At 46.5% G+C, this 24,673-nt stretch overlaps 1 protein-coding gene across 1 annotated transcript in view; it reads right to left on the minus strand.

Annotated features, from left to right (window-relative positions):
* Nucleotides 1-24,673, minus strand: part of LOC142571894 (uncharacterized) — a 118,192-nt gene that overhangs the window by 88,846 nt on the left and 4,673 nt on the right. The gene's annotated exons all lie outside the window — the stretch shown is intronic.

The following is a 24,673-nucleotide window of genomic DNA, read 5'->3' on the forward strand; positions in this document are numbered from 1 at the left end:
CAGTTACGCGAAAATCAGCGGGAGAAACGCAGGAACGACTTCCCCACGGCGCGTCACCCCATGTACCGTTTCGCTGGTCGCCACTAGAAAGAGCGAAGTTGCTATACGCACGGCCCAGTTTGGATTGAGATGGCAGTTTTACGCCCCGTTCGCTGGAGAATGTTTTCGACGTGATCGACCCGTAGGAGACCTTAAGGAGTCTTCGGGGTAATAACCGGCCGTCAGCGCAACTCCCTTGCGTGACAGCGAGGATCCTGCAGGCACCGATCCACTCTTCCGCAATGACTCGGCCTATACACGCTGCAGCGAGGACGACCACGCAGACGCGTATACGCGACATCCGAAGCGCCTCTAGAGCCGGGATCGCGCGCCGCCGCGGGGAATTGCGGCCCACACACTCTGCTGGATTGACCATCGGCCCAGAAAGGGCGACAGCGACCTATGTAGACCAACGAGGGACATGGGACATCTGTTGTCAACAGCATCGCGAGTCTGCACGGTGTCCTCCCGAGGGGCTACCCATCAGAGTGGCGCAAAGTACGCAGTTTGCGAGCTTGTATACCATAGTGTGAAGTGGTCCGCCCGATTTGCGCGTCCGGGCGCCAGCGGTTCCTTTTGCCATTTATGCGAGCTTCAGTTCGAAGGATACAGCAGTGAGACAAATACGGGCGCGGTGAGTCGCTGAACCCGTTAGATTAGCCAGCGGTGGTGCATCGACGACGTTGCAAGGTTGAGTTCCCGCTCTTCCCGCACGGCTGTGCACGTGACTTCTTTTCTTATCGTGCACTCCTACCTTTGCTTTTCGTTATAGCGCCGAGTTTTGTGCCGTCAATCAAACCGAACTAGCCGAATTCGCAGTATTGATTTACCACGTTTGATTTACTTTTGCTACGTTCACACCCTCCACAATGCCAGGCGAGCGAACGACCACGCACCATGGCCCTGGCTACCACCGTGCATCGCATCACTGACACGGCAGGAGGGAGACCGCCCGCGAACATCGATCAGTGCTGACGGATAACGTTCTACCACGCGGAACAAACACTCGCGACGTGGTCTTGGGAGGCCCGCGGCTTTCCGAGCTGGCGCTGGGAAGCCAACTGGCGACCCTGGACCAGGCCCGGCGAGCCGCTACGGCCAGTGGGGCTCTACAAGAAGGCTCCACCCGACATTAACCCCACGGAGTTCCTTCGTACAATAAAGTTTATTCTCTCTATACCACGCGGAATAGTTCGAGTGACCACCGCATTGAGCGAGACGGAATTGTTGCGGTGTCTGCGGTAGATGTGTTACCCTCTCCCGTATATTAAAGAGGACATAAAATAGCAACACCATATCAGTTTGGGCTGGTAAAACCTCCCATGGCGACTCAACTTTAATTTATTTAGCGGGAAAATGGCTATTCATACTCGACAAAATAACGGCGAAGCACCCCTATTCGCGCCAGGGCCTCAGCGCCGGTGCGTTAGTGCGACGTCATCGATTTGAAGCATATTCTAATGTTTGGGCCGTTTTGGAGCAAGAAAATGTCTCCAGAATTGCCACTTTGAGTCCTTAATTTGTTTCTTATGAATGTGATGTAGCCCTGTAACGACAAACGTGCAGTTAGAGCCTATAGTATAAGCGCTGTCAAATTTCCCGCCGTCAAGGTGAGATGGTTCGGAAACTTCGGTGCGGCGTCTTATCAAATCTCCCTCTCATGGTATAACAGTGGTAGATTTTCTATTGCGAAAGCATAGTAATACAATAATGTGGTGTGGTGGGCGACTTTGTTCCGCGACCTGGTATAGAACACTGCGCTGCGAAAAAATACCGTGGACAAGAACTTGAACTATAGGACACTATCGCGACACAGGAAGCGCGAACTAACAACCGTTTAATCTTAAACAGTGAATTAAACAGTTGACAGACTGCGCTTCGTGCGTGTTTAGTGTCCTATAGTGCTTCAAGTCCTTGTATATAGAATGCTTCCCAGCGCAGAGTTCTACCATGTTGATAATGTGTTGTGTGTGCGGCCTGATTGTATAGGCCTTTTGTAGAACGTATCGCCTCAATAAAAAAAAAAAAAGACGTGAAATTTTCCTCTTAATAATTGAGAACAAACGTTACAAATGCCGAAGACAAAAAAAAAAGAAACAAAGAAGGAAAAAGAAAGGAAAGAAAGGAAACAAAAGAGAAAAACATAATGATCTTTTATGCGCTACTGCTAAGGGCGTTGAATTAAATATATGTAAAAAAACGCATAATTATTCGTGCTAGCAGATTCTAGCCCTAACAACAGCAAAGGCAGTGCGGCAAGTATGTACTTCAAGGTAATATAAATAAGTCCAATAAAGTAGTAGTCTGTAACAGTATATATATATATATATATATATATATATATATATATATATATATATATATATATATATATATATATATATATATATATATATGTATATTTACTATAAAAGAAAGTCTGCCAAGTTGCGATTAAGACGGAGTATGTTACAGTTGGCTAATGCGTGATGTATTATCGCACGTCAGAGGGAGTCGTCCTTTAAGAGGCTCGCCACCTGCGCCCCTCCACTTTCAATGTGTTTCAGTGGACAAAAAAAGAACAAGAAGAAAAAAAAAACGTGACGGCAGACCTGAATTCTGCGGAGCGCCTACATGTTCACAGGCATTTACTTTACATTCGCGCCGCATTGCAACTGCGTTTCCCACCGAGAAACTCTTCCTTCTTTTTTTTTTCTGCTCAGGTGTTTCTTCGGCGTAGCCGGCGATCAAAGGAGCAGACAGCCAAGCACTCTATACGACCTATCGATTCGAGTTCAACGCGTCGGCCCATTAGGGGGGAGGCGGGCGGTCTCGCCTGCCGATCGCGCACTTACGAACTCGCACACGTACTACGCCGAGCACGCAGCACTTGCAGCCGCGCCCAAAGCACGCCCCTGGGTTTGCGCAGAGCGTTCCAACAAGCAGCGCTAGCTCTCGCCCTAAGCAAGCACACTCGAGCGCTCTTCTTCTTTTTTTTTTTTTTTAAACCGACGCGGCAACCCCGTCGCGCGGACGCCAAGCAGCACAGGAGCGCAGCAGACCGCCCACACAAAACGGAACGCGGCGGGCACAACAAGGCGACGTTCACACTAAAGGAACGGATCGCAGAGAGAAAATACTCGGGGGGCACCTGTTTCCGCTCGAACGGCAGCAGCGCCCTTTCGCTAATTAGCACCGGGAGTAACGAGCGCTCGCTGCCACGGGCACGTATACCTCCGCGCAGCGCACCGCCACTATAAACCCTTTCCTGGCTCCACACAAAGGTGGATAGAGAGAGAGAGCGGCAGGGTGGCCATATCCGCTCAAAACAAGCGAGGCTTTGGTAACAATACAAACACACACACGCCCCCTCAGAAACACCAGGCTTGGAGTCGTCGCAGCGCTTTTCCCGGGTGGCCGTCGTGATAAGATTGCCGCTAACGTTGAATTTCTTCGCTTCGCCCTAACGTGGCCGCCCCTGTACGCGACAGCCCATCTTCCTTTCCTCTCTCTCTCGTCGACCGTCTAACGTCGTGTTGTCCCCTGCCTTGGCGTCGTCAAGCTTCTTCTCTTACACGGCCCATTGTTGTTGGGAGCCCATCTCTGCACTGGGTATAGATGGCTCGTTAAGACAGCTCGCGCTCTCTCTCTCTCTCTTCCCTGGGCAACCCCGAACGAAGGGCCTCCCCCGGCGTTTACCCGGCGTCGTTGCGCAGCGTCGCTGCTCGGCTGCCGGTCTCGTTCCAGCCTTGTTATCCGACAGCGAAAGGAAACTCCTCTCTCTTTCGTCTAAGCCACGGCCTCAGCGCGGAACTTGGAGCCTTCCCAGCTGCTGCGTTTCCTTCTGGTTTATTTGGCTTTTTTTTTTCTCCCAATTCCTCCGTTCCTATATTCTCATCCAGAGACTGTCTACCTGCCGCGCCGTCCGAAGCATGCACGCGGTTGGACCGCCGGTTGCGCTTTCGCAGGTTATCTCGAGGAGAGGAGGACGACGGTAAACTGGGCCAAGTTGGTATACGGGTTCATGTGGTAACTATAGCAGTGTGGTAAAGACAGTCACGAACGTGTGTAATGGACGATATTGATGTGTTACAAACTTCCGTCCTTGTCTTTACCACGCTATTATCACGAAGCAAGCACTTGTTGGTTCGAACGCGCCCACGGTAAAAACAGCAGCTGAAATAACGAACGCTACGGTCCAAGTTCATAACGAACATTACCTGGTCCGAGTTCTCCATCATTCGCATTCTGGAATATTACACTCACTTTTGCGTGACGTAACACCCCCCCCCCCCCCGCAACGCCTCACTGGAGGAAAGGACATGCTCACATGTGCGGCACTCGAGAACTATATTCGACAGGAAAATAATGCCGACGGGAGTTGTAAGTGCCATTATTTTCGTCGCATTCGCTACCGCTGGCCTAGGGTAATCGTATCGATGTGAAAGTGACGTTCCCTAAAAAGATCGGTCTGGAAAACAGCGCCCGGCTGCTCTCTGTTTAGCAGTGCTTGCCAAGCACAGTGAACCGTGCGAGCGTATGTACCGCAGGACAGGAACACAATGCATGCCACATCATCATCATCATCATCATCATCATCATACACTTATCATCTAACCCTATTATTTATCCTTCCCCAAACGTAAACTATAACAGATCAGAGGTTGCTTTGCTCAAAGGCATGTCCTTGAAGCCCCTCCCACCTACCACTAATGTATCTCTCTCTCTCTCCCCTCTCTCTCTGTCTCTCTCTCCTAGGTGGCGTTGCTCCCACCGGTTATCGCCGCCCACAGGTTCCGAGACCGTGGCCGTGGAATGGCGGCTGGCTGGATGGCTGGCTTAATCGAGTTACTCCTCGCGGATCGACCAAGGGAAAGTGGGGATGGAGGAGACACGCGAGCTCGCCGTGGCGTGCCGCCACTAATGACTTTTTCTTTCGGTTCCCGGCGGAGCTCACGCACTCCAGCTGTGCTTGCGGTTGGCTGTATGCGGCCGCTATATATGTGTTTGTAGATGCGAACACGCTCGCGGTGCCGCGAAGAAATGAATTCATCGCGAATATGAACGATTGGGCCAACAGAGAGCCACGTCACGTGGCGGTTACGCGCCGAGACTAAACGAAATGAGAGCCACGCGCGTGCGGAGACATTACAAAATCACTGAGTCGCATTAATTTAACTAAAAATCCGCTCCCACCCCCCCTCATACACACAGACCTTTGTATAGGAAGCGTGTATTGGTATCGGATGTAGAGTATTTATTGCGCTTACAACTAAAGTTCTTCGCCCAAGCTACGCCAATGCACTTAATAGAAGTCAGTTCCTGTTCACTTAGGTCCCGAGGCTGCCCAAACACGCCGTCGGGTATCGTCATATAACACTATGGTAGCGATAACAAAGCATCTTTGTTACGAAAAAAAAAATGATGAAGGGCAAGGACATACGAGTAAACGCATCCGCACAACAGTATTAAAAGTGTTCTGCATTCAAATAACGTAAACAGCGGAATGGTGTGGTTACTTTCAAGGTGGCTTCAATGCATGATAGTTTATAAACAGGCAAATAGACCGTATACTGCAGTTAATTCACTGCGCAATTTGTGTCCGCGAAGTTAAAGCGCTAACGCAGGCGCAGGATCGGCTAAGCGCATGTCGTATGGAGTTGGGCTGCTGTGCGTTTCTTTGTCTCTGCGAAGTTTGAAACCATTTCGTATCACCATTTCTCGTTTAAAAATTCTGTCTGGCATACATTTCTTAAAGTGTCAGAAATACTTAAATAGAGAAAAAAAATAAACATGTCACCGAACATTTCAGAGGCCGATAAAGAAGGTGAACATTTTCTTTCTTTAGTATTACAACAACAACAACAACAACAACAACAACAACAACAACAACAACAACAACAACAACAACAACAACTACTACTACTACTACTACTACTACTACTACTCTACTACTACTACTACTACTATTACTACTACCACTACTACTATTACTACTACCACTACTACCACTACTACTACTACTACTTTCTTTTACAACAGCGCACCGAAAGTTGTATGCGAATTCAAGTGGGCGCTACTATATACCTATAAAGTAACAGAAATCATGATGAGGCAAGTGTAGCTATAGCTGAAAGAAACAACGAAACCAATTTTACTCAGCGACCATGTGTTTTGTTGTTTGTTAAACCGCAGACAGACGGGAAGGTAGGCTACAATAGAGCCGAAGTTAGAGAACAAGACACGGCTGAGAAATGAAACCACTCCTTTCCCATTATGAAACGGGCACACATACCACAAACGCACAAACATACTAAAAATATACACAAGACAAAAAAAAATTAACCAGAAGTAGCGTTCCATTTGTGACCGGGTTATGTCACGGATTAACGTTCATATCCACTGTGGTCATATCCACTATATTCGTATCCACTGTGCAATAAAACGGCTGTTATACGGGAGCACACGAACGTCATTGCTTGAGTAGTCTTGAAAGCAAACATTCAGTATGTAAGCAGAGTTCGCAAGCGACCGTGTTGCGCCCAGCCCGATGCCTATAGCCCACGGTGTCACCGCTCGGCGCTGCCACTCAATCTCACGCGTACGATATACACGCGCATAGTGGAGGGGAGTGCCCGCACACACCACCAAGCCTAAATGCAAGCTGTGTCTTATCATCTGTATCCATATTGATCCGTCTACCAGAGAGCGAAAGAAAGAGAACAAACAAATTACATGTAATCGCCGCTCCAGATTCATGACTACCACTTGTGTCCGAGCTCTATATAGATCCGAGGGGCGCGTTTTCCGGCACTTCCCGCTCGGCCAGAAGATCGATGTGTTCTGCGTCAATAACAAGATTGCTTCCAGCGATGTGAGCTTAAAGGGCCAGGCGATGCGGGGAGGAGGGGAGTTAAGTGGGGAAGGGTAAGGAGTGCCAATGATCAGTAGCCATCGCTGCACGCCGCAACTCTTCAACGAAGCTATGCAAACGCGGCCGCCTGCAGAAAAGGCCAAGGTCATCGACTTCACTCGCTCTCTCAACCCCTCCCTTCTCTCTCTGTCCTGCATATTCTCCCTTACGTCTTCCCGAGTGAGAAGAAGCAAAAGCGAGCGCACCCCGGCGACACCCTACACTAATCCCGCCAATCTCCTTCCAGAGGATTTCCACGGCCCGCTGAACGAGACGCCGACCGCCTCGGGACGTTTGCGAACTTTATTGCCAGCAGGAGACCCTCCCTTCCCTCGCTCGCTCGCTGTGGCTGCGTGTCTGCACTGATTATGGTTTTGTATTTCTATGTACGACCTACTTACTGCAGCACGTCCGTTCATTTCACCCGCGAGAAAGGGAAAGAGAAAAGTGCTTCGACGACTCGAAGGGATTAAGAATAACTGTTCGAAACAGCCTAAAGGAGGACTCGAAAAAAAAAAAAACTCTATAGCGTGACTAATCCATCAACGCGAACACGTACGAAAGAAAGGCGCCAAAAAAAACCGAGCGTTTTACGTAACCGGAACCGACAGGCATTAGGATCTCCGAGTGCGAATTTAGCGAGCCGATGGCCCGTCACGAAAGAGCATCCAGGCAAACACCGCTAAGCCTGTAATTCTATATAGCATTTCATTCGGTGCGGCAGAACTGACTACAAGCGAGATGAATAGAGTTTCGTCGTAATTCCGCACTAACAAGAGGTTACCTCTTTGAACCCCATTCGCAAAGTTCTGTAAGCGGATATACGCGCGCGGAGAGGATTTCGAAACGTTTCGTAAACGTTCCACGTCTTTTATGGGCAACGCGCGATTGTGCGTTCGAAAGAACGCTCGCAGACTTTGAGTACTTACGCGACAGGAGAGTCCTACAAGCGACCTTATTTCTCGAATACGAAACCTGCATCGCCTGAACGAATTCCGGTATACGCGCGTACGCGCCAAATCACAGCACTGCTATAAAATTTTATTAGTACTAAAAAGGAGTTCAAAAGGAAGTCACCGATAAATCCTCCCAACACTCGGTTGCTATCTTCGGCACACTCCCATATAAGATGCACTCGGCTTGAGTATACGTACGTCTTCGATGCTTGTTTCCCGCACGCCGTACTGTAGTTCGAGTACGTCATCACCTAAAGAAAGCAGATATGGCGGCACAGCCAGCTATTCGATGCAAAGAGAGAGAGCAAGAGATTCTACATATTCAAGAAAAAAAGCCGTTCGCTTCATTATGCACATACGTCCTCCCGAATTCACTCCGCAATCTATGCGATCGTGCAGGCATAGCAAACCATAACATGCAGCGGAGGCCACGGTCTGTATTTCGTAACAAGTATCTTTTTTTTTTATTACTATTATTTCTCTCCCTTCGTCATTGGTTCGATCGCACGAAAGGCCGCGCCCTCGAAATCCCCGTGATCAGCCACTACAGGCAGGACGGACTGAAATAAATGAATAAAATCGCCAGAAAAAGAATCCTAAAGTAATAACACGGTCACCGGCGAGCGTTCCAAACAGACTCCTTCCGAATTATTGAAGCAAATCGCATCGTACGAGTAGGAACTCGGATCAATCTGAGATTCGCGCAACCTATGATTCAAACATTTCTTCACTCCACCTCCATCTATGCCGCACACGCACAACCCATATAAGTGCATAGGTAATCTCGTTCGCGACATACCAACACCGAGTGCCCACAAGGAAACACGGCGAAGGGCTCCTGGAAGGCACCGCGGCGCCTCACTCTCACGTTACCCACGTTTACGCACAACTGCCTATATGTATACAGCGGTGGCCCTGACGATAGGCATGGGGATTGTCGCGAGGTGTATACCGTACTGAGGGTGTAATTGCGCAGGGTCTAGGCAATCACGCAGTGGCTAGATCGCCTGACATGCCGAGCTCGAAGTCCTCCAAGGGGCGGTTCAGCACGCCGAAAGGAGATTACATGGCCACGGACAACGCTGAGCCCAGCACCAAGCGAATAAGATGCCGCCAACATAGCTGCAAAAGCCGAAACGGGCTTCAAGGTACGGCGCGTCATTTCCCGTGTAGCCACTTTGTTCATTCAACGTTATTCCTCTTGACACCTTTCTTACACGTGGCAGTACTAAGTCATGCAGCATGCTAACCATAAGCTTAATGTTTCCTTCCTTCCTTCCTTCTTTCTTTCTTTGAATTCTGTACAGGTTTAATTGAAACTTCGTTAACAGAATTCTGGGGTTTTGCGTGCCAAAACCACGATATGATTATCAGGAATCCGAAATAATGTTGATTACCTGGGGTTCTTTAACGTACACCTAATGCTCGGGACACGGGTGTTGTTGCATTTTTCCCCCAACGATATGCCGCCGTCGCCGCCGGGATTCGATCCCGCGACCTTGTGCTTAGCAGCGCAACACCATAGCCACTAAGCCACCGCGGCGGGTATTGAAAGTTCGTGCTGCATGAAAACGAGCGGCAGGATCTCCTATGTAAGACATCTCGTTTTGCACGTCAATTATAACACTGCAATTAGCAAGACTGTTCCGATATTTTATGGGCCAAGAGCCACCTATCGCCTTCCCGTATACCGCATCGACCACATGCAACGTACGGACTATGTGTATTGCCGGAGTGGATAGAGGTACATGAATCAAGCAGCAAGGGCCGCTGGTTTGTGCAGAGGTCTTTCCTTTCTTTTTTTTTCTTTCATCTTTTTTTCTTTTCTTCCTTTCTTTTTTCTTTTTTTGTAGACGGAGCAAGAATGAAAGAATTGAGAGGCGGATCTGAGACAAATAACTCAGTGCCCTATAGGCAATGTTTGTGATTTGACGTGAGGTCATGAGCATGTTACGATACGTTTTGCAAAGCTACAGCCACACTGAGGATTACGCGGTGTTAGCACGTGGCCACTTTCAGGACGTTGCGCAAGGACAAACCGTGCAATTAAGCTCACAGCGACCATGAAAACGAGTACCCATAAGTGAACTAAAATCGCCGCTCTCTCTCTTAGACTGCACATACACACCAAACAGGCACGCGCTCACACGCATATACAATTTGTTTAGAAAAAGCAGTAAGATCCCCGGGCCCAGGCAGGGACACCGCCCCTTTGGCTTTTCAAGCGACCTTCCAAGCAAACTAAGCGTACTATGAACAATCTCTTAAAATTTTTACAGCGCAACCAAGAGTGGCGCCAGTCAGGAAGATGACGATTTGACGTGTAGAGGTGGAATCGGTCTCGACAGCCATCTAGTCTATGCATCGTTGTCTCTCTCGTAAACATCGTAAATACATCATTATATGTGACTTCTGCAACGTAACAAATTGGTGGAGGTGCGGGGTATCGATCCCAGTCATGGACACCATGTCGCCGCGTCGGCTTGTCTGAAAAGCTGCTGCCATGCTACACAGGGCCCTACACGATATTGCGTGAGCTTGGCGATGTGAACTACGACATCGCTACGCTGCACTCGCGTGTCCCCACGGACGTTGTGCATGTGTCCCAGCTGAAGCCCTACTTTTCCGCAAGTTCACCTCCCTTATAGTTTGCGCCGAGGCGGCGCCTTTACAAGCGGCGGTTATGTTACGGACCAACTCAGAGTGGCGCCCGTCAGAAGAAGGCGATTTGACGTGTAGAGGTGGAACCGGTCTCGACAGCCATGTCGTTTATGCATCGTTGTCCCTCTTGTAAATATTGTAAATACATCTTTACATGTGACTTCTGCAACGTAAGAAACACGGGTGGCATTCTAGGTCAGCCGCACATGACATTTAATCAAGACTGCGGTCGCTCCCATTATTCTTTCACGCTCTAATAAAAATTAGAGGAGCAACATCGTCGGCAAAAATGTCAGTGACACGCACGGCCAGAGTCAGTAAGACATCCATTAAGGGCGAAGAAGGCCGGCCCAATTCACCACTCGCTTTGCAAGCAGATGGTAAGAAAGCAAGAACGAATCAAACCCACGGAACGCTAAAGAACAATGATATAAATCGCGCTTTAGATTGGTACAGCAGTGAAGCACTGATTGATGGAACATTAGTCTGCCAAACCATTCAGATGAACGAACGAAAATTTTTTTCAATGTTCTCTAGAATAAGCTCCTTCTGTATACTTAAAGCAGTTTCCGTAGACCGCTTTTTTTAAAAACCCGTGTTGACAGGCAGGCTATGTTTTTGCGAAAAATTATCAATACGAAAGTTAACAATTTTTTCGAGTCCCTTTGATAGCACAAAAAGTACAGATACTGACCGATAATTGCCCATATTATTTTTGTCACCTCCTTTGTGAACAACTATTACTCTCGCTACCTGCATATAATTACGCGGGAAAACTCCGGTTGACAGGGAAATATAACAAAAATGTGCATTACTGCAGGTGCAAGTAAGTCTATGACGTACTTAATTGGCCTAATTTCTAAATCATCTACGTCTCGACTATGGCTATTTTTCGAGGATGAAAATGTAATCACCTCAGGCCGACCTCTCTCTCAGGCCGACCTCTCCACCTTTCTACCATTAAATATTCTCTCTCTCTCTCTCTGTTATGTACACATCATACGTGCTCTGTGCCTTCAATGTTTCGACTGTATACGTGCGTACATGTGAAAACGATTGTTTCGATCTCCCTTCCCCACAGTTCTTTTTACCTACAGGTTATCCAGTACCGCGGAATTATGATGTGCTTGAGATAGTACATGCGTATACGAATTGAATGAGCCCGCGACTAGCACTCATACCAAGAGCGCAAATGATACGCTAAGCTAAGTCTCAACTAGATATTTCGCCCAATTAAAGAGTTTGTTCAAATTTATTCTAAACTCTCCCCTGTTCGGTCCCTCGACGAGGGCTGCTGCACAGATCTTGGTACGGTACGAGAGTTTGGTGCGAGGCGAGTAGGTCTACGTTCGACGTGTATAGCGAACAGGGAATGCAAAAGACGGGACAATGCATATAGTGCCTCGCTCTCTCTCTCTCTCTTGATCTGCCCTATCTCTCGATCTTGTCCCGTCATCCGCGACAGACGTACTAAGACGATCACTGACAACGGCATTCACCGTCAGGCGCAAACGTTTGAATCCCGCAGAATTAGCTGGATTTCCTCACGGTTTCGGTGTGCGTGCGACCTGTCGCATTGGTCGCATCGCACCCAGATTAGATAGATAGATAGATAGATAGATAGATAGATAGATAGATAGATAGATAGATAGATAGATAGATAGATAGATAGATAGATAGATAGATAGATAGATAGATAGATAGATAGATAGATAGATAGATAGATAGATAGATAGATAGATAGATAGATAGATAGATAGATAGATAGATAGATAGATAGATAGATAGATAGATAGATAGATAGATAGATAGATAGATAGATAGATAGATAGATAGATAGATAGATAGATAGATAGATAGATAGATAGATAGATAGATAGATAGATAGATAGATAGATAGATAGATAGATAGATAGATAGATAGATAGATAGATAGATAGATAGATAGATAGATAGATAGATAGATAGATAGATAGATAGATAGATAGATAGATAGATAGATAGACATTATAAGTATAATATTGAGAAAAGCTTAGAGATCGACCTGAACTACCGTGTTGCTACTCTGCGTTGCTACTTGCTACTCCGCATTGTGCTATGGGGAACAAAAACTTAGTGACTTCGTGAATGCGGTTTACGCGCAAGCGTGCGGGTGCCATTTTAGCCCGCGTGCCCGGCGCGTGCCGACGATCCGGTCGACTCGCGCTCGGCCCGCCGCCGCTTGCGTTGCTTGTCCGTCCTTCTCGCTCGGCCTCGGCCTCTCGATCACGAGTATAGGGATGGTCGATTAGCTTTTTTTATTCGATTAACGATTAATAATTCATCATTTTAGCCTTTAATCGATTAATCGCTTTAGATGAAGGTTTTGTCATCAATTATTTGATCAATTCAAATTTCTGACGCGCGCTTTTAAAAAGGCTGAAACGCAGTTATCTACTTTTGTAGGACCCGACTTAAATGTTTGAGAGGTGGAACCAAGTTTGAAACAGAAGTGCATACACGTTTGATAAAGCCTAACCTTCAGCTTGTTAAAGACTAAATATAGTTGGCACTAGTGGATTTTGACAAGATAAACAATATATGTTACAGAATAGCGCTTAGTTCCGATACATGCGGTTTAGGAGTTCCAAACACATGCTCTCTTCCACAGAGCGAAGGAATTTCAATTGGCTGAAATGTTCGTGTGAAACAGACACCTTCTTTTTATGGCCACATAACCAGCGTGCGAGTAGAGATGCTCGGACGCTATAGATTTGCTAAAATCGACGTGAACTCCTTCGTTACGCCAAATATCTGCTCCAAACCGGCGCGCATGCTGTGCCACATCTTTAGTGGACTGGGAGTGGCACGACGATCAACGGCTGGGTTACTATAGTATACCTTGAATTGCGAAGACATTTCAAGCCTCCGGCTTCGGCCAGCGTGGTGACGTGTGCGGTGCGGAGGAATAGAGGGGAAGCGCTCGGCTCGGCGTCACTCGGGACTCGGAAAAACAGTCCGACAGTCGCTCTATCACAGCCGCACAGTCACTGCTCGTGCGCCGGCATTCCAGTACGATTTCAAAACTTTCGCGCTACTCCTGTCGAAATCTCGAAAATGATAAATCGAACAGGTCTAATCGATTAAGTCGATTGAATGAAAGGTGGACATCGATGAAGGTGAATCGTTTTGCGGAATACATTTATTCGAATATTCATTCATCGATATTACCAAGTCAAGTCGCCAGACGAACCCGGTACATCCACAGCGTACACAGCGCCCGTAGCAACTGCCAGAGTAGATGAACCCAGCGCGCCTCTGCCTACCCTCCTCCTCCGCGACGCTCCATCTCCTTCATCCTCCCCTTCCGCCCGCGCTCCTCCGTGCTTTCACCGGCGCGCGCTCCTCTTCTCTGCTTCCAGGCGCGCTCCTCCTCTGACGCTTGCCTGTTTCAGAAACGAGGCATGTACGCTTGCGCGTGAAAGAGAGGGATAAAGTGAGTATGATGATAAGGAGATCGCCTAGTAAAAAAAAAAGAACACGCTATTCTTATCTAGGGAGTTTACCGTGCATAGGCGGTACGTAAGCGGCTGCCGCCTATGGGGTCCAGTGGACTAGAGCCCCACTTGGGAGCCACAGTTACTCACCGCACTCGTGTAATCAAATTTGTTTATTCATTGACACCCCGGTGCCTGAAAGCACCAAGCAGCGCCCAAGCGCACGCACAGGCCACGCTGTTTGGAATCCCTGCTGACAGCCCAGCGCTCCAGAACGAGACTCCAAGGCATCGTTCAGATGTAGCGGAAGCCCGTGCACCCCTCTATCGAACGCATACGCGGCAAAACAAAAGTAAAAAAGGCGAACAATGGCTCCGTGAAAATTCAAAGCAAGCTTATACCCCCCTTTGCAGATCTTAAACTGTCTCTTCCGCTCCTCACGCGACACAGAATAACCGCAACACCTACGTGGTATAAACGGTCGTTCAATTACTACAAGGATCCAAGAGTTCGCTGTCCGCCAGTAAGACGGTAATCCGAGCGTTGTGCAAGAAGCCGGACCGGATTACAGCCCAAGACTGATCTCTTCAGCGCCGGAACACAGCGACGTACACACGAGGGGAATTACTAAGAGGATTTGGCCGCGGAAACACTCGCTTGTGGCCGCATTGAAGCAAAGCAGTGGACATGGCGTGCGCTCGTAAATGTCATGCCCGGATGGCAAAACGTGCTTGTGAACAACCTATGGCGCCCCAGTCACTTGGAAGCCTGAAGCCACTAAAGTGTCATGTGGTATCGTTTCTCGGCCAAGGTACAGAATAGTTCTCTAATATCGAGTACCAGTTGTTCGTGTGGTCCGCGCCGTATGGATGATAGCAAATACCGCTGTGCTGCTTTCCAGTTGCTGAATATTGACGGTATTCGAAGTTTTTCATCAGCTTCGAGACGTGCCACCCAACAAGATCGACGGCTGCGGAACTTGCAACTTTTCGAGCTGCACTTCGTATCGTCAGTAAATTCGGCAGGAGCACACGACGTAACATATACACGTGGTGTGCTCAGTCGTCGCGGCCTGCAATAGTCATGGTGAAGCAGAGACAGAGCAAGGTCCGTAGTTAATAATTCGCTAAAGGGTTTAATGATTAGTTCGGATTCATTTTGGTAGCAAACGAATAGACACAGCCTTCTCCTAACTGGGACAGCTGCCTCAAACACGTGACCACGGCGTGCAAGCGAGTCGCGTGGCCTCTGAGCTTTCAGTGCACCCCTGTAAATCGCCCCGTGCTGCCAACCCTAGGCAAGTGTTCCTAAATTAAGGAAAATTTGTGCTACGACGTGGAGGAAAGAAAAACTCAGACTTGAGAAACCACTGCTACGACGCCGCAATAATTGACATGTGTAACTGCTGACGTGACGGCGGGTTTTGATTTCAGTCAGTTCAAATTACCTTTACACAAGCATGCAAAGTACGACTTGCGGTCCTACTGCGGTTCAGTGAACGCTTCTTGTCAATCAAACTAGAAGGTGTGGATGTCCCCCTTTAATTACAATATTTATCAGTAACCGGCAAAACAAACATTTGCTCCGATGCCAAACAAAGCAGCACCTGCAAATCTCGGTATATATTGGGCAAATGGGCAAATATATACCTAGCGCTTATACGACTATAGGTGGTCGGGGCACTGCGTAGCCAACTATTCACTAAAATTTACCGTCCGTAGGCAGACCAGCAGACTCCCATTGTAGAATTTCAGTGGTCACGTGTTTGGCTGATTTTTGACATAGAGGAAAAAAAAAATGGACGCGTATTTGTGTGCTTCGCTGCAAATGACTTTTAGGTGCGCAGACGTGGTGCTGGTAAGTCGTTACATCACAGCATGTAAGAAAAGCTTATTGCATATACTTTATATTGGTGTCGTGAAGGGACACACTGTTCTGACGTTGCTACATTCTGTAATCCAGTGTAGTCCGGTGCCAGCTTCCTTACAATTAAAATACGATTCTGTATCAATCTAGGCACTCGGCTGTTGTCCAAATTTATTTTTCACGCGGAGCGAGCGCAAACGTGCCGACGTCTTCTGTGAAGCAGGAGGCTGTGTGGTTAGCAAGAGGGACTTTGCTTAGCATGGCTCGCACTGCAACATCAGTTACCCTTTAGTGCAGCGATATCATTATTTAAATTTATAAAACGAGCTTGGAAACTAGTTAAAACTACAAATTTTCATTCTAGCACATCTTTACAATAAGTACATCTTTACAAAAACCATATTGACAAACTGAACAAGCGTTTATTGCAATATCCCAAGGAAATCTAGGGAGACTCCTTGTCCAATTCAGGGGAAAGCTGGCACCGGAGGTTGGCCGCATTGAAATCGTCGATCCAGCCCATCGTGGCAAGGCACGCCAGTTTAAATTTTGCTTCTCTCTCTCTCTCTCTCTCTCTCTCTCTCTCTCTCAGAAAATCCCATTGCTTTCCACGGTGCGCACCGCGGGGTTTTGGCGCCATGCGTGCTGCCCGTCCCGAGTGTGCCGATGTTTTTTACGATGTGTGGAAGTATACGCTCATGTGCTTGTCCGGAATTCTCATAGACAGCACATTAAGACGGACATCATCATCATTATCATCAGCATCGTCATTCCTTTATTGTGATGATAGCAATTCTATGGACACTACAGGCGAATTTCGCCCGACGGCGTCGCCGTGAGGTTCCATATAGAGTCCAAGTGCGATAACGTCGCTGTCACGCGCCGTATGGTTTGAGGTGCGAGGGGAAGCATGCGGGGGAGAGCCGAGAAGCATGGGGGCTTGGCGTGGCGGCATCTTCTCGCGCGCGCAAGAGAGGCGCATGGTACGGTCGAGCGCGCGTCCTATCTTGGGGGTAATCTTCGGTCAGTTTGAAGCGAGAGGCAGCATGAAGGCAAACTCGCTCATTGCTGCTGCCGCTCTTGATCACGCCAGCGTTCTGGCATCGATTGTCCGCGGTAATCGAGTGAGATGTGCCTATTTCTTGCCTGTGCGTGCACGGCATTATGCATGTTAACTTAGTTAGAGAAGCGAATATTTACAACAGTAGTTACAGCTGACAAAACTACTATCTTTACTGCGTATAGCTGTCTGATAGTTAGCTATCACAATCAATGCTTCGCCTTTGGGGTGAAACTGCGATTTCTTAATGCTCACTTCAGGACTCTTCCCGTGATCTCCAATTACCCACGTCTTGCGTCAGCTGACCTCACCTTATCGCTTCAAGTTTCCTGATTTCATCACATCAAACAGATACCATGTGTGAAAAGAAAGCAATCGGTTGCATCGTTATAAACCTCATTTTAGGTATACGAGTACACCAGCTGATGCCCTTTCTTTTCCCTCTGCCTCTCCTATCTCGTTTCGCTCAAGTCCCACTGTCAGAGATCCTATATCACAGTATGACGAATACCGTTCATATAGACTATTTTTCGTGGCGATCTCACGGGCGTTACCACATTTGATCACGTGGTGGCGCGTCCACTGCTTGCCTCAGCTACCCGTGTTTACAATGGATGCACATGATGCCCGGTGCGGCTCAGCAAACCTCTTTTTCAGGGGGATGTTGTACACGGAGACTGGGTGGACGAACCGAAGCTTTGGTCATAGCCTCAGAGGACAGGTAAAGGCGCTTTAGGAGCTTACCATGCTTTGTCCAAACTGCGCAAACAGTGTATCTAAAAGCGGCGCTAAAAATTCCGCCTATGAATAGAATCAGGATTAGTGTGTTTTGCTCTTCGTTCTTTATTTGCCAAATACGTTGAAGCTGTGGCTTGTGACGTTTCTGACTCGGTATAAGATTCCTCGGTGCGATCGCTAAGTGATTATTTTCAGCCTAATCGCTCGCAGGTGTACTCAATTGCGATAGATTTGTTCTTGCTGTCCACAAGGCTTGGAACGTAGCTGTTCTGTAGTTTGTAATAGCTTGTGGCAAAGACGTATAATCGCTAGTAACACACTTACTCCTGTGGACCGTCGCGAAACATTCAGCCTGCATCCGTGTGCTGTCGGTGTAGCCGCCGTCGCCCATGCTTCGGTGCATTAATTCAAGTGTGCGCCCGTTCACTTATTCTTGACACGTTGGCAATAGAGTGTACGTAAGTTCGCGTTCGAGTAGGGGTTGATGTGTGTATAGATAACGTGCGCAAAACTTACAATGCTAGGAAGCTGTGCTACTCCCCCCTTTTTTTTTCGATGTTTAACGAGCGGTACTCACTCTTGCCGACATTTTGGGGTTGAAGTCCTTTCTTTGGAGGTTAGCGATACAACGCTGGCGGATGAGTGAATTTTTTTTTTATCCTCAATGAAAACCGCGCATCGCTAAAGGCCGGTAACTGAGCTAGTCCCTAAGTTGCAGCGGTCCATTAACTTGGTCACACAGATTCGTTCCATTTCCTAATATGCCAGTCACTATTTTTTGCAGCCAACTACTGCACACGGTTCGCACAGGTGATCGCACAGAACCAGGGCAGCAGCGGTAATGGTTTCGCGTAAGTGCGCTTTCGCTGAGGCAACGTGCGGCGCGCTGCCGAAAGCGCCATCTCAAATTCAAATTATTTCTGCCTTGCCAAAAAAAGATAGACAGAGGAGTTACAGAAAAAGCCGTAATACAAGGCTTGACAAAGCCGCAGCCCCTTTTGGCTTGGCAGCAGTTATGCGGCACAGGTTTACATAATACAGGTACATAACAATCAAACATTATACAAGTTCAATATGACACGTGTACATAGCAGTCAAATATTATACGAGTTATGAAGCAATTTCAAACCAGCATAACAAAACAATCAAACGTTATACAAGCTCTGTATAGGCACAACAACAGGGTGTTCGCAGTCGGTAACATAAAAGGCACGCATATGATTGATTGATGAACTAAACAGGTCAAACTTATTACTCTCGTATGTGTTTAATAGAGCACGAAGAGCATAATTCAAACGTTCCCCACCTAAATTCAAACGAAGTGTATAGGTACACAGTCCAGACTTCGGCATTTCTTGTTGAGTGATCTGATTCCCGAGGATGTAATTGTCCGAGATTACGCAGGTATATAGTTTACATTTCTACGATTTTCAAGTTTCAACCTTATACTGAAGCGGTATCTGTACAGGTTATGTATTTTTATTACACGACTCCTAAGAAAGAGATTAGCGCTCGGTGCCCACCAGGTTATATATATATATATATATATATATATATATATGCTGAAGGCAAGTAAGTGTTGCTGTGCCCCCACATTAAGGGACAATAATTTAAGTGGGAGTAGAAGAGTAGTTTCCTTTGTAGCAATTTGCTGCGTTTGGGTGGATGTCTCATTTCCCTTCATTAAGAGGGAATTATACAGCAGTAGTTTTATAGGCTTTGCACGGATATATCTTACAAGTACAACCGGCAGCTCCTGATATATGTGCCAATTTCTTGTAATAAGACATACATGGGGCTCCTATGACATATTGGCGAAAAAAAAAAAACTATGCCTAGGCACTTAAACTGGTCAACAATATATATCAATGTGTCTTGAACATAATAAAATACCCAAGCTATTAAGAGGTTTGTTTTTAGGACGAAATATGACGGCTTTTGTTTTCGTGTCACTTATGCGCACGGAATTAGATTGAGACCACTTTGCAGTACTCATTGTGTCATTGCACACATGAACGAAGTGATTGATGTCATTTCCAGAAAAAAAATAAAGATGCTGGTATCATGAACATATGTGACAAATTTGGCGGTGGGGTTGATGTTTGAAATATCTTTTAAGTATAGATTAAAGAGTAAGGGCCCTAATATACTGCCCTGTGGAACGCCGCAAGGCAGAGGTTTCAGTTCAGAGAGCGCGTCATTCAAATAAACAACCTGTTTTCTATGAGACAAATATGATTTGAAAAGTATCTGTGCCTGTCCACGAATACTATAACGCTCTAGTTTCATTAGAAGCACGTCGTGGTTCACTAAATTGAAAGCCTTCAAAAGGTCTACAAAAAGAAACACAATAATAAAAGCTTTCTTTTCAAAGTGTGTTAGAATGTACTCCTTCTGTTCAAGGAGCGCTAATTCGGTAGATTTACTTTTACAAAAAACCAAACTGACTCGGTGAAATAAGGTTATGTTTATCCGCGAAATTAGACAACCTTATCTACAGAATTTTTTCAACTGCTTTAGAGAAAATAAGGTTTATAGGCACTGACCTATAATTTTCTTAATCATTGCGGTTTCCCGTCTTATACAGGACCGTTACTTTAGCTGTCTGCATTTTCTGAGGAAATGTATCAGTAGTTACCATTACGTTAAATATATTTGTGAGAACAGGCGCTATGGTTTCAACAACATACTTCACGGGCCTTACTTGAATGCCATCTACGTAACAGCAGCAGGTTTTATTAAGGGTTTTAATGACACATACAACTTCATCATTCGTAACAAGATGGAAGAACATTGTTTTTTTTTATTGTGGGTATTAATATATTCGCTTAGATCAGGTGACGTGCAGGTGGGGGCAAGCCTGGCAAAGAGGTCATTAAAAGCATCTGCGAGATCTGCTCCTGATATAACGTTATCATTAAGTGTTATGTTCATTGGTGTAACACGTTGTTGCTATCACCGCAGTATACCATTTAATTCAGACCACAATAAATCACGTCTCCCGGCTTTAACGCCAAGTATAAGACATAGTAGTATGCCGTGCAAGCACATCGTAGCTTCTCTCTTAATTTATTCCTGTCCCTTTTGAAGTTACTATACAGTTTATCCTTCGTCTTTATTTCCTGCCGTAAATCAGGTGCTACCCAAGGTTTGTGTGTTTTACGCTGTGATTCTCACACATTTAATTTAAAATGAGAATGGTATAACTGCTTAAAGACTTCCACGATATCATTATAAGCCTCATTAGCGTCAATTGTATTGATCTTATCTCATGTAGCTTGTGTCAATGACTCGTTAAAAGGATTCAGCGCTGCTTCAGTTATAGACTGATACGGTACTTTTTCGTTTCGGTGCTTTGTCTGTCCTGACATATTAAAACAAAGGAAAACAGGGAGCTTATCACTGATCGCGCATGATAACACGCCTTCAGGTGCATTGTGTAATGAAGAGTCCGTAATCAGTAAGTCTAGAATAGATTCACTTTCTGGTGTAACCCTTGTTGAGATATTGACTGCATTAACAAGTGCATTAGAAACCAAAACCGCGTTAAATTTTCTTACTCTAAATCAAACTGCTCCGCGAAAAGGGTCGGTAGAGGAAGCGGCCACATGCGAAGGCTGAATTTGAACAGGGAGAAAAAGATCATTTGCAGAAGGAAACTTGCGGTCGATGGCGCTGGTATCTTTTATAATACACCTCTGATGTGCGCTGGCGAAGCTTCAGCTGGCCAGCGCCAGCGAAATAAGAGCCACGCAGTCGAGTGTTCCCCTTAACTGTGAACCGCACTGTACGTAGCCCCCTTACCTACTTAATCGCTAAGCAGGCCAAGTCGCCATCGCTTTTTAATAATTGCATTCTCTCTCTCTCTCTCTTAAATGCATTGTCCTTATATATTACGACGCCTATCGTTACCATGACAACACGATGACAATTGACTTCGAGCCACCGGTGGCGTTCGAAGCTTCCCATTTCGAGCTATATATATATATATATATATATATATATATATATATATATATATATATATAAGTGAACTTATTGCCCGCTTTGGCTGCAAGGTAAAGAAGAAGGGGAGAAAAAGAAAGAAAAGCGAGCTATCGATCCCGTATACATTAGGACAGTTCGAGAACACAAAAGCACAAAGCCACCCGCGATGGCGCGACTAAGAGCACGCAGTCGTCGGTGCTCGTGTTTGTACATGTGCCGCTGTCTCGTTCGCCCGCGACTCGTTGCTTCTTGTCTTCCTTGAAGGACTCGCGAAAGCTATACACGCGAGGTGTCACTCACGCACGGCTGCAACCGGCGTGCATGGCGGCAATGGGGTCCTGCTGAATGACGGGCGAAGGAATTTCGCAATGTTTTGGTCGCGGAGTTGGCGCACTGTGCATGAGCCCATCACAGAGCGCGCCTGCGTCGCAACGTGCCACCCGTCGTGTCGCTTCCACGCTATCCTTATTTTCTCGGCATCTGTGTCTATTGTTGCATTTTGCTTGTTTATCCAGAACGCCTGTCTACCTTCATTGTTCTCTTTCATTCTCAAATGCCTCGCTCCTATGACACTTTCCCATATGCGGGAACAGGCGTATATATTTAGAACTGCTCGGAAAGAGTGCCTCTAGCATGGCTCATGCACGCCTCCGCTGGTGCCGCCATAATAGTGTTCTTCGAGCTTGTTGCGCACACGTGAATAAAACACGCGTTGCCAATTTCCTATATAGCACTTTAATCACTATATTCGCTCGCTGCGCACGGTACTATATAGGCTGATACGTACATACGTAGCGTACACAGGCATATATATACCATATAGATACACCTAGTGCGAAACACGGACGTTCGTGCAGGACGCAAGATTACCGGCAGCCTTACGATGCTACACTGGCGATACGCAGCTATTTCCACTGGCATCGGCCTATACAGCTATAGCACCAGGGATGAATGGATAAATTACGGCATAAATTTCGATCGCTTCGGCATCATAAAACCACAGCGTCAATAAGTAGCCAAAGAGGACAGAAAAGCAGGAAAGGCAAACATTTTTACGACAGCACAGAAGCCATAAAAGCAGACACTTTGGCGCAAGGTAGCCAAACATTGTGGCAAGCTCCCTAATGTATAGTAAGCGCGCTTCATTACAAAAGACTGCGGATGAATAGAGACAGAGACAGAATGATTAAAAGGAAAGAGTGTGCCTTCTTAATGCTTTAGGATTTAGAGTCATCTGCGTGGTGCCACACGGGCAAATCAAATAGCCTTCCATTCGAAAGCAAAGTGGTTCGCCAAAGCTCATTCGACTGAGAAATGCGTACTCTCGACGCCATAGCTTGCTCACTGCGGTGTACTTAAATTATTTGAAACGACAGCCTATTTAGTCGGAAACAAATTTTTAAGGTGTTTGCGCCATACAGCACACATAAACAAGCGCATCATGTTTATATAATGCAAAAAAAAAAAAAGAAACGTTAGAAGAGATGCTGCTGCAAGTGGTCATGTTAAATGTTGGCAACAAGCACACAACAAGGGCGTTTTCATCGCCATCGTGCTTCGCCGGTTGCAACGTTGCAAACGACAGCGACAAACTAAAGCTAGCGGCACCCCATAGTAGGCTTATTTCTGCATTTCACAAGCCTTCAGGGCAGATTAAACATGTAAATGCATGTTCATCTCTTTATTATTACCCTAAAATTGCTCCCTTCAGAAGACGCTGTTATCGACATTATTGGGTACAATGTCATTAAATTTTTACGTGTGGCAACTCCGAAGAAAAATATGTCCTTCAGGAACTTAAGGGTTTAACTACGTTCAGGCATGACCTGAACGGGTGCCCTGAGCTATGAGAAGGAGACGAGGGTGCGAGCAAAGTTACGGAAGCTTACATAAGAATAAAAAAAAAAAGTAATCTGAGCACAAACGTGAAAAAGCGAGAGTGCATCCACTGTTATACATATTCGAGCTGCCCGCATTAAGATCCGCACGGCCTCAAGAGGCGCCACAACAAATTTGAAGAAGTCGATTCCTGCAGTCTTGAATAAAGTCACAGAATCGATTGTTCGGTCCCTCTATAGCGTGATCAACAGCGATTTTCTTCGCACGCCGTATCGACGGCAGCAACATAGAATAACATGTACCTGAGTTTAAAGCTTTTTATATATTTTCTGGTACCCGCCCTCGCACGAGTGGTTCTTATATTCAGTTGCATGTTTAATTGATTGCAAAAAAAGAAAAATTGAGAGAAACAGAGACGGCAAACCGGATAAAACGGATGCAAACAGAAAGGACCATGGAGATTTACAAAAACGGCAAGAATTAATTGAGGAGGGAAAATTTGTGTGAGATAGATAGATAGATAAGATAGATAGATAGATAGATAGATAGATAGATAGATAGATAGATAGATAGATAGATAGATAGATAGATAGATAGATAGATAGATAGATAGATAGATAGATGAAGGGAGGGTTAGCCAGACTGGACTCAGTTTGCTACCCTACACGTAGGTAGGGGGAGGGAGGAGTGAAAGAAAGAGAGAAAGAAGACACGAGTCATGATCGAACTTCCCCATGCACTAAGCCAGGCGCAGCCCATCTAAAGTTGAGGAAACAGGGGGAAGGCGGGAGATGGAAATTCAAGATGATGAGCAAAACGAGAACAAGGTGAAAGCGGGAGCCAACGTTTCGACAAGTGGACTTGTCGAGACGTTGGCTTCCGCTTTCACCTTGTTCTCGTTTTGCTCAATATCTAAAGTTGGGCACTCAAGTCTGTCGCATTCAGGTACTGCAGAAGACAGAGCTCGAATGGCTTTCTGGGCTGATGAGTTGTGAGACCTTTGTGAGACCAAGACCTTTGCTTCTGTACGTGGCCTATCGTCCAGTCCAGTCCAGGCAAAGTGGAGTGCCTTGCTATTTGAGACCTTAGTTAGCTGTCGGATGACAAAAAAAAAATAAAATAAAAAAATCGGAGCAAATAAAATATGCGCCACAGGATG

This window comes from Dermacentor variabilis, chromosome 2, assembly GCF_050947875.1.
Source record: "Dermacentor variabilis isolate Ectoservices chromosome 2, ASM5094787v1, whole genome shotgun sequence".
Taxonomy (NCBI): Eukaryota; Metazoa; Arthropoda; class Arachnida; order Ixodida; family Ixodidae; genus Dermacentor; species Dermacentor variabilis.